This window comes from Artemia franciscana, chromosome 13 (genome assembly GCF_032884065.1).
Source record: "Artemia franciscana chromosome 13, ASM3288406v1, whole genome shotgun sequence".
NCBI classification, from domain to species: domain Eukaryota; kingdom Metazoa; phylum Arthropoda; class Branchiopoda; order Anostraca; family Artemiidae; genus Artemia; species Artemia franciscana.
In genome coordinates, this window is record NC_088875.1 from 38,901,717 (window position 1) to 38,912,877 (window position 11,161).

Below are 11,161 nucleotides of genomic sequence, written 5' to 3' on the forward strand. Positions count from 1 at the left end.
TATCACCCAAATTTCTTTGGATTTGTCTTAGCTTTGTCTGCAAGTTTAGATTCAAAGCTTGTGTATAAATCATGTGTTAAATTTTTAAGTCTGTTCCTGCTCTTTGAAAATTTTTCTTTGTTTTCTGGGGATGGATGCTTTTTGTAATTCTTCCATTGTCTGTTTTTTCAGTTAATTTCCTTCTTAATATCTTTTGTCATTGTTGGTAGTGTTTGCAGTTTTGGGATGAGCTTACTTGAAGTGTACTGTTCTGCTTTGTTTAGCAGTAATTCCTTGAAGTATTGCCATTGTTGTTCTAAAGAGCCAATTAGGACATCATCCCAGGAGATGTTGCTGAGATCCACTCTAATCTTCTCATAGTCTATGAAGGTCCTTTTGATGTAGTTGTTAGTTACTTTGAGGAATGCTGTTTTTATTTCTATGGCAACATAGTGACTTTTCCTGATTGGGGGTATGTACTTAGTATGAAGAAGGGATAAATAAGAAAGTGGTTTCTCTTCTCCCTCTCAAGAACACAGACTTTTTTTTTATCAATCAAGGAAATTTGGTAAATCTATGTTAGGTATTAGTCCAGGGGCATAATTTACTATGAGGAAGGGGAATACCCCAGTTGAAACTTAGTTTCTTCAAAAATCTTGTCTAAATTAAGAAATGCCTGGATAATTTGAGCATCTAGAGACACATGTCAGTTTTCTTTAGCACATATTTGCCTTTGTGGTGCTATATGGCTCATTTTTTAAGTTTTCACTATCATTTTTACTTGATTTGGGAAAATTAGCTGCACCTTTGACCCCCCCCCTACAGGATTTTAAAAAATTATGCCACTGTATTATTGCATGGTTAAGCCAGTAAATATGCACTTCCAACATAATTTAGCTTGGACAAAAGTGAATACACCACTTGATTCCACCATTTTTATGCTCTTTCATAATCTAGTAATTATTTGGCACATATTGAGCTTTTATTGGGGCTCCAAAACTTAAAACATTTAACAAAAAGTTTAAAGACATGTTTTGAAAAAAAAAAACTGTCTCATGAGAAAATATCCTCATTTGTAACTGATTCATGAATTTTAGGTATTACTTCTTTAGTCTTAAAATTAAAAAGTTATTTAAAACAATTTAAAGGACATTCAAAAAGAACCAAAAACCCCTCAAAATGACATCCCAGCTAAAAAATTTTGCCATTTTTGAGGGTATGTAGCTTTTTCTAAAGATTTATACAAATTTGTTGTCATAGCAACATTTTACTATTAAGACTAGTGAAAATTTATTTTTACTCACTAGCCAGTTTTTTTAGAAACTTATTTCTAAAATCTTGGCTACTAAAGGCTGTTTTGGCCCATTTTAGCCCTTTAAGAGCTCAAGATGTACTTTCCACCAGAAATAATTATTGAATTACCTGAAGAACACATTAAAAGAACACAAAAAAGACATCAACTGAATATGTACTATCATCCTAGGTAAATTATGTTGAAAACTGCATGTTTACCATTAGTCCTACTTAAAGAGAAACACTATAAAATTCCAAAAACAAATTTTAAAAATTTTAAAATAGCCTATTTACTTTTACCATCCTAAAATCACGTTATTTTACCAACAGGGCCATAATGTGCTGTAGGGCAGGGGGAGGGTATATGCCCCCCAGCCAAAATTTAACATTTTCAAAAATGTTGTCAAAACTTAGATAAGTCTACATAATTCAAGCATCCATAGAAACAGATCTTTTTTCTTTAGTATACCTTAGCCTTCATGTTACTATATGATTCATTTTCAATTGACTTGGGAAAATTGGCTCCAAGTTTCCCCCCTCAATATTTCAACAAAATTATGCCCCTGTTTAACAACACCTTCCCCTCCTCTAAAATGCAAATATATAGCCCAAATTAAATCTTGTCCATGCATTTTGCCATTTTTTTTTTATCTATCCATTAAATCTACTTGAAGGAAAGATAATAGTAATAATAATAGCTAGAAGTGACAACCCTTATAATGTAATATCTTTTTGATAAATAATATTTTATCAAATAGCAATAATACAGGGGCAGATCTAGAGCACAATATTTAGGGGTGTCAGTGTGACAAGGGTGCCAATAAGCAAAATCTTGGGGGGATCCAATGTGACAGTGGCACAAATAATCGACCAAATTGTCAAACTTATTTTTAAAAAAGAGTAAAAAACAGAAAAAGAAACAAAGAATTTAGCAATATTAATATAAGTGTAAGTTTGTATTAATTTGTGCTATGCCTTTTAAGATTTGAAGTAACTTTTTTGCTACAACCATATTCATCTTTTAATATGTAACTATCATTTACATACGTTCTTAGCATGAATTAGCTTAATCCTATAACCAAAGTTATTTCAAGAGATATAACTTAGGAGTAGATATGATTACACAAACTAGACATTGATTGCAATTTTCTGTTTTGATTATTAATATAAATAGCATTTTGAGTAAATTAAAATTTTAATAACCCTTTAGTTATTTTCTAACTTATATTACATCTTATCTTTCGATCATTAGAATGGAAGGTTTTACTTGATGTGTTTTACTTGATGTAAGATTTGTTACCCTGGGCTATAGTAACATCAGTTAGGTCATTCTGGCTAGATTCTGTGTATTAGAAATTACAGCTCTCACAGTTTCAAAATTAGTAAAATTCTAGATGAGAGGCATTTTGCTATCTTGGAAAGCAGTTGAGTTATGTGAATGAAAAACTCAATAGTTTTTCCAGAACCTAAACTATGACACAGGTAGGTCTTTTAAAGAATTTACCTCCATGCGTTCCTTGTCCAATGTGCATTGAACTTCGATGGAAATGAATAAACTTTGTGGCATATAATTGACACTTTCAGAAACAGACCTATAGCCCAGAGAAAGTGCTCTGATCCTCAAAACGTTTCTCAATCTCAATTTGTAAAGTTTTAAACAGTTTAGGGAAATAAATTTTAAATTTATAAAATAAAGTTTGTTTGGATCTGGAAATGAGCTTTTAACCCCATATTTTGTCCCTACTTGTAAGTTTTAAAAGTCTCTATAGAAATGGTTTCTAAATTTGGACAAGTTTTGATTTTGTTGATTTTTGGTCCGAGATCACTGGAACTGCCCTGCCAGACCTACAGTCCAAGACAACTAAATTCTTACGCTATAACTGAGATTTGTTTTAAATTTAGTACATTCTTCATTAATACTTTACAACCTTGCAAGTTTAACCTATTGCTTGTTGATTATGTTTGAAAAGGCTGTTTTCTTTTATTTTATTTCTGTTTGTTGTCAACACTATACTAAGGGTTGCCCTGAATATGAGGAGGTTAACTGCCCCCAATATCCTACTCTTTACATTAAATTTTAACTTTTGCAAAATAATGCTTTGAGAAAAAGTTTTTCATTTGTAATGTTTGTTTTTTATATAAAGCATAATTTTCTAGAGGTTAATTCTTTAGTCATCTGAATGTTCATCCAACCCATCAGAAGTACCTCTCATAGAATGTTCGAAAATATCGTTTTAGGGCTTTATATACCCCTCTCTGTAAAGGAATCAATTGGCCAGCACCCTCAATAGATAATGTTCAACTATGCAATACTCTATGCTAGGGCTTGACCAATATATTGGCCAGCTGATATGGGGGTTAGTGATATTAACAGATATCAGAAAAAAAATATTTGATATCAATCTTTTTTATGTGCAACTTGTCCAGAAGATGATGCCAGATTTACCACCAGATTACTGTACAACTAGAGAAGCTGTTCTTGCTTGTCTCTTGGATATTGAATAAAAGCACCAATCCTAATATCAAGAGGCACTCAGTACTGCTTAAAGGTGGCTACTAGAAGAAAGATAGAGTCAGACATTGGAAGGAACAAAATTAGCCACTGCAACAGAAGAGGAGGAAAACTGTAAAACAAAGGAGAGTAGGCATAGCAAGTTGGATTGACTGTCTTGTTTAATAACGTGCATACAACTTCAACTGGTGAGGAAGAACAGTTAGCAGACAATGTTGATCAGGAACTGGAAAGGTATAGGAGTGAGGCTGTCATTGACAGGAAAAAAACTGACCATTAGAGGAGTGGCGAAATGCTAGCAGTTGTTTCAAGAGACTGGCACAACTTGCTTGGAAGTATCTCTGCTGTTTGCCCTCTTCTCTCCCAAACAAAAGAGTTTTCAGTGCAGTTGGGAACATTTATGGTGGCCTACAAAGGTTTCTGGAAGGACAAAATGCCGAAAAGTTGTGCTTTGTGCATCACATCTTGCCCAATCGGACTGGACTTATTATTAAACACTGTCCAGACTGGAACTTTATTTGGTTTAATCATTGTTCCAATTCTTTTCTGAATAAGTTTTTTTTTGCATTATTTTGGGTCAATAGGGAATTTGGTAAGGGATGGTATCCCCAGAGAAAACGTTTTGTACCTTTAAGCCATGCTAAACAAGGTCGCTATCTCAAAATTTTTGTTCGATGCTTGGGAGGAGGGCTGCCCTTCAATCACTTTTGATTCTTAGAAAGGGGACTAGAATTTTCATTTTCCAATTGAATTAGCCTCTTCCAAACTTTCTGCAGCAACTCCTTCCATACAAAGTGCCTTGGTGAAATTAAAAAAAAAAAAAAAATAACACATTGTGCTTACATTGCTCTACTTAGGTAGTGCTTTTGTGCTGTCCAGGATTATTGATGAAAATGGAAATTTTACTGTGATATTGCTATAAAGGACCCAAAGTGTGAATAAAATCCTTTCCATAATGAGCAGATTTTCCTACCACATTGAAATGTTTTCTTTATTGTATGTCAGACATTGTGTCTGTATGTCTGAACTTCGAAAAATTTACTGAATTTAAAGGCATTAATTGGCTTGATAACCATTATAAGCTAGTGCAAAATTATGCATAAGAGTAGGCTAAATCCTAACTCTATCATAGGCAGTACAGTAGTGCTGCCTAAGTAAAGAGCAATTAGGGCAAACTATATTATTTTGTTTTTATGGGGGGGGGGTATTTGTTTGTTTTAGATCAAGGCACCTCATATAGAAGTTGTTGTAGATATTTCGAAAAGGAGCTCATTCGATTGGAAGTTGCAAGTTCTAGCGCCATTTTTGATAGTCAAAAGTGATTAGAGTGCAACTAGCCCTCCCCCCCCACACCCATCCTTTCCCCAAATAATTCCAATCCAAATTTTTATATAGAAGCTTTATTCATAGCTTGGAACTGCTGGGGAATCCAGCAGTTGTGTCTTTGAGGATGATGATCCCCCTAAGCCCTCAGAGTGAGGATTGTAAACTTTGCCCTTAGGCGTGTAAGGTTTTGTGGAATGGGTGCTTGTGTTAACTTCAGAGGGGGTTCCTTGGATTTGAAATCAGAAGTTCTAGTGCCTTTTAAGAGTCAGAGTGGTTGGGGTATCTAGTCCTGCCCCTTACGTCATTTTTTCCTAAATGTATCGAATACAATTCTTTGATAGCCATTTGTTCAAAAACTAGTCTAATACTCTTCGCGATTTACTGTAAAATTGCCTTTTTTCTCCCAATGTTCCTATCTCTTATCCACCCAATAACCCAATCTCCCCCCCCCCTTTTACTCTCATATCCTACAACTAAATTCATGGTTGTAGGATTGTCCTCATTTGACTGAAGGATTGTCAATACCATTCAAACTGTTGTAGTTAATTCGTCAATGAGAGTGGAAACTCTACAACCCGGCCGTCAATTTTTGAATTAATCATATCAAACAGCTTGTAATAGCAAACTATTTAACAGCATTTCACACAAATAGTCATGAAAACTATAAAAAATTGGATTTTTAGGCAATTAATTCAAAAACTTTTGTCCACAAAATAAGTTTTTCAAAGATAAGTAAAGAACTCCATTAAATTAAAAATGAGCAGAAATTAAATCAAATAATCTACCAAGAGTAAAACCACCCTGAGTCACCATCAAAGTGCAACTTATGTTCTGGTCTTGAGAAGGGATGGGGGTTGTCAGCCCGTCTTAGTTATCAGCTCCTGCAGATCATACAAAATTTTTCAATATAATTAATTTTTAAAAAGCTTTTCCACAAAAGAAGTTTTTCAAACAGAAGTCAAGAGCTAAACTAAACCAAAGATGAGCAGAAATAAAGTCAAATAACTTTTCAAGTGTAAAATTACCACAAAACATCATCAATAAATAAATGAAACCATAAACGAACAGAAATTACAATAAATAACTGAGTCAAACAATTTGACTCAAATTGTTTCATAAAATTTTTTCTCTTTTTTAACATTAATAAGTCGGGAATTATTAAGGCTTCCAGGAATGAATATCAATATAGCATGTATATTAAACTGTTAATCCACATTCCTTTTTTTCAGTAATCTTGGTTATAATGGTATTTTTTTGTCTGATATTATGAGAAATAAAAACATATAGCTTGAAATAAGGATTGTTTTCAGTAAAGTACTAATTATGATACGATCTCTAGAAGCCAAGGGGTGCATCAGCCTTACTTCTCTTGGTTTTTGCTTGTTTTGAGTATGAGTTGGTTATTTATTTTTATTTCTATTTGTTTTGGGTTTCATTTATTTATTGATGGTGAACTATGGTGATTTTATGCTTGAAAAACTATTTGACTTAATTTCTGCTTATCTTTGGTCTAATTCGGCTCTTTATTTTTCTTTGAAATACTTCTTCTGTGGAAAAAGTTTTTTGGAATTAATTGGACAAAAAAGGGTAAACATGCCCCACTTTTCTGAAAAAAATACAATATTTAAACACTGAGTGAAATGTATAGCTTGCAGCCCTTTCTCCAAGGGCTCTGGGGGGTTTATCATCCCCAGAGACATAGTTTTTGTATAGTTATTCTGAACAAGATGACTATCTCAAAATCTTGATTGGATGATTTTGGAGATAAAGGTGCATGGGAGGGGCACTGACTGCCCTTAAAAAAATAAAGACAACAAAATAAAGTAAAGAACACATTGTGCTCACATAGCTCTTTACTTAAACAGTGCTATTATTCTGTCTATGATTGTCAATGAAAACGGAAATTTTACATTGATATCGCTAATAAAAAAGACCCAAAGCATGAATAAAAATACTTCTACTAAAAACTCACTGCAGTACCAAGCCGCCTGAGGCCAACACAGCTACGCACGGTCCTCTTCCATCCCAATCTATTCAAAGCTTCCCTCTATTTCCTTTATATCTGTCTTTATGAAGTTATCCCACCCAAGACGAGGACGAATTGCTTTCCGTTTACCCCTAGATGGTTGGGCGAAAAGGACAATCTTTGGCAATCTGTCATCCTTTCCATCTCAACCTTTCTTTCATTATAGCCATAGAAAGCGGGATTGAACCACATTTTTCGTACATCCTACTGTTTGAAATACGGTCAGTCAGCCTAGTACCCAGAACAATCCGTTGGCAATTTCTCTGGAAAACATCTAGCAAATCTTCATCTGCTATTCGGAGTGCCCATGCTTCAGAGCCATATTTGACATTTATCATTCTTGTAGCTTCTAATATCGTAATCTTGGTTTGTAGACTTATCTTCTTATTCTTCCAAACTTTTTTTTAACTCTGAAAAAAAATTGAGACTAGGCTGTTCTACTTTTAACATCTTCACTGCTCCCACCATCTTTACTAATAATACTACCAAGGTGAGTGAAGCTGCCCACCTGATCAATCTTTTTATTACCCAATGTCTCCTTTTCATCTTCACTTATTCCTAGCTTTAGTGATTTAGTCTTCTTAACATTAATTTTCAGACCTGTCCTAGCACCCTGAACTCGCAAAACCTCTAAAAGTTCTTTCATTTGCTCACACTTTCATCAAGGATGCTTAAATCATCAGCGTAATCTAAATCCGGAAGAGTTTTTCCTCCCCATTTGATTCCGTGGTCTCCCTGTGTCTTTCCTGGGCTCCTTAAGACAAAGTCCATCAAAACAATCCATATAAAGGGGGATAGAACACAACCCTGCTGAACTCCTGATTTAATACAAAACCAACTGTTAACCTACCTTAACTGCAGCAGTGTTATTCTCGTACATATCACTTATCACTTTGATGTATTTGTCTGGTATACCATGCAAGGATAAGACCTTTGCTGAGGGTTTTCTATCAATGGAACTGAACGCTTGCTCATAATCTATAAGACTGAGGACTAAAGGTGTTTGACAACTCAAGCACTTCTCAGTTGTTGTGTGAAAGAGTCAAAATTTGGTCGACACATCCTCTAGCTTTTCAAAAAAACAGACTGTTCTTCTCTTAACACTTTCGTCTGCAGCATCTCTCAGTCTAAAAAGTATCAAATTACTAAGTAATTTGCTACCTGTAGAGAGACCAGACTAATGCCTTGATAATTACCCCACTCACTCTCACCATCTTTCTTATACAGTGGTTCGATTAAGGTTTTCCTAAAGTCGTTAAGTACTTGCCTTTTTTCAAAAATCATATTCACAATCTTCAGTAACTCATTTCTAACCTCAGAGCCACCATATTTAAGAAACTCATTTACCAAACTATCAGCACCTGGAGCCTTATTATTTTTTAATCCTTTTAGTGTTGTCACTAATACTTCCTCACAAAACAAATCTTCCTTCACATCCAAGGTGTCAAAAGCTTTTTAATTCTCCACTGTATCTTTTCCTGTAACTCCTTCTTGGTTTAGCACATTCTCAAAATGTTCTAGCCATCTCTCTTTAACTCTTTCCTTATCACTAATTGTGGCCCTATTCCTATTGTTATATGGGACAAGTCTGGATTGACTACTCCCTTTCAATTTATTAACATGCCACTACAATGTTTTACTATTATGCCGTCTAGCTGTATCTTCCAAATCCTCGGCAATTTATTCATGGCCTCCACTTCCCACCTCCTTAACTTATATTTTAATGCTTTCTCCACTTTCTTTACATTCCTTTTTGTTTTCATATGATCTTTTACTCAGTTAATCCTTGTACAAGCCCCCTCTCTATTAAACGTAAAGCTTTTTCACTAATATTCCTAGCGGCAGTCCTAACTTTCTTCACCAACATCATGGAGGTAGTTACCTTTCCGAATTTTCATCTTTAAATTAACCCTAGACACCACTAGATGGTGATCTTTACTTTTAATATCAATTACATCACTCTTATATACCCTAGTATATTGTACTGACCCCGTCAGTCTTTGGTTTACTATAACATAATCAATGCAGTTTGTTGTCTTGGCATCACGGGAATACCATGTTAAGTCATGGGCCATTTTATGACCAAGCACCGTATTGGTTGTAGCTAGATTGTCATACCTACGAAATTGCAAAAGTCTGTAGCCATTAGTGTTTTTTTTTCCTACTCCACCAAGTTTACCTAGGCTAGGATACCATCTAACCCTATTTCTACCGACCTGGGCGTTAAAATCTCCAATTGAAAACGTCATATTTCCACCTTGGACCCTGTCTTTTTGCTCCTGTAACCGTAAGTAAAATTCATCTGAGTCACTAGTATCTTCGTCAGTCGGTTCTATAGGGTCATATACTACCATAACTGATATCCTGTTCTATAGGGTCATATATATATATATATATATAATTTATATATATAATATATATAAATATATATATATATATATATATATATATATATATATATATATATATATATATATATATATATATATATATATATATATATATATATATATATATATATATATCCCCCCGACTCAATATATATTAATAAATACAAATACAAATATTATGCCATTACGGGGAGGCAATCTATAGTAGATAAATTAGCTAGGAAGAAGTTTTTCAGCCCCAAAACACCCATCAAGACAGGCCAAGCCCAGAAGAATTATCCATTAATCAGAATCCTGTGTGAATGCTGTGTCGTTTACTAGGCTATAATTTCCTTACGGGCGCCTCTTTTCAAGTGGGAATAGAGTTAATCGCAAGGCCCCATTCTAGCAGGTACCCCGAAAGGGTCGAGGCAGCCCTTTGCAAAGGCCGTTGTCCTTAGATATGGATCTTACGCCCTGTCGCAGTTGTCCTCCTATAGAGGATCCTCCCGTGACGGTGTTCTGCATCACCATGCAATTTAACCCATTACCGGGAGGAGGTTTGTAACTAACGGGATGTGTGAACACACCAGTGGAACCTGTTGAGTTTGCATTTGAGGGGCCTTCTACTCCTCCATCTGTTTATATGGCCCGGGTGAGGGTGCCTCGGCTTCTATTATGAACCCCCATGGGACAAGGTGCCCCCCTGGTCCATGCCTCCTATGGGGGTACCCTACATATCTGTAGGGTGTTCCCCTCTCGCCACTTGGGACACACTGAGTGGCCTGGGGAGGCTTCTACACTTCGATCAAATTCATCACTTTATTTGTTGCTGTTTCCTCTTATATTTGAGTCGGGAAGGGTACGCTGAAATTGACATCACCAACTCTAGGTGCTTACTATTCGCTATTAAATTTGGAGTCTTACGGATTTATAGGTCAGGCCTATTCAAAGTTTTTAAAGACATATTTCAAAAAGACAACCACAAACAGCTTATGCAAGTGACTAATTTCAAATGAATAAATTTACCAGTGAACTGCAAAGAAAGGTGAGAACGAATCACACAGAAATTTTTATCCAAAACTTTTATGAGGATTTGATACCTTAAAAGATCACCCTATCTTATCCATTACAAATTTGTTTATTTTGTGTACTCAAACTGTTTAGAATTGATTTGGCGGTACTGTCTTAATTTGTTGAGCTTGGATAAGACATCCGAATAAATGACAGAAAACTAAAAGCCGACACCTACTTTGATGGATATCTTAGAAAAACCATTTAACTTCTCCAGTTTTGTAGTAGAGAAGACATAGTCAGATTTAATGAAACTTACATCATTAGAAAGTGTCAATTTTATTGATTTGATTGAAGGGGGGGGGGGGGAAATTTCTTTTTAAAGTTCATGAAAGATCAGTCCCTAAAAATATTATGGCATACCTTTTTTGATCAGAGATTCAGCAGGTTTCAGATTCAACACACCCGGGTGGAAAACTGAAGAGAACATGGTTTCTGAAAACGGTTTGTAGCAGATTCGGGTTAAATCTGAGGTTTTGGAAATGTCATGATACAAAGCCGGATTCAACCTAGGTTGAAACAAGGCTCAGACTTAATGCACAATCGCGGTTGATGTTGTTTTCATTATATTTTTGTTAGCAT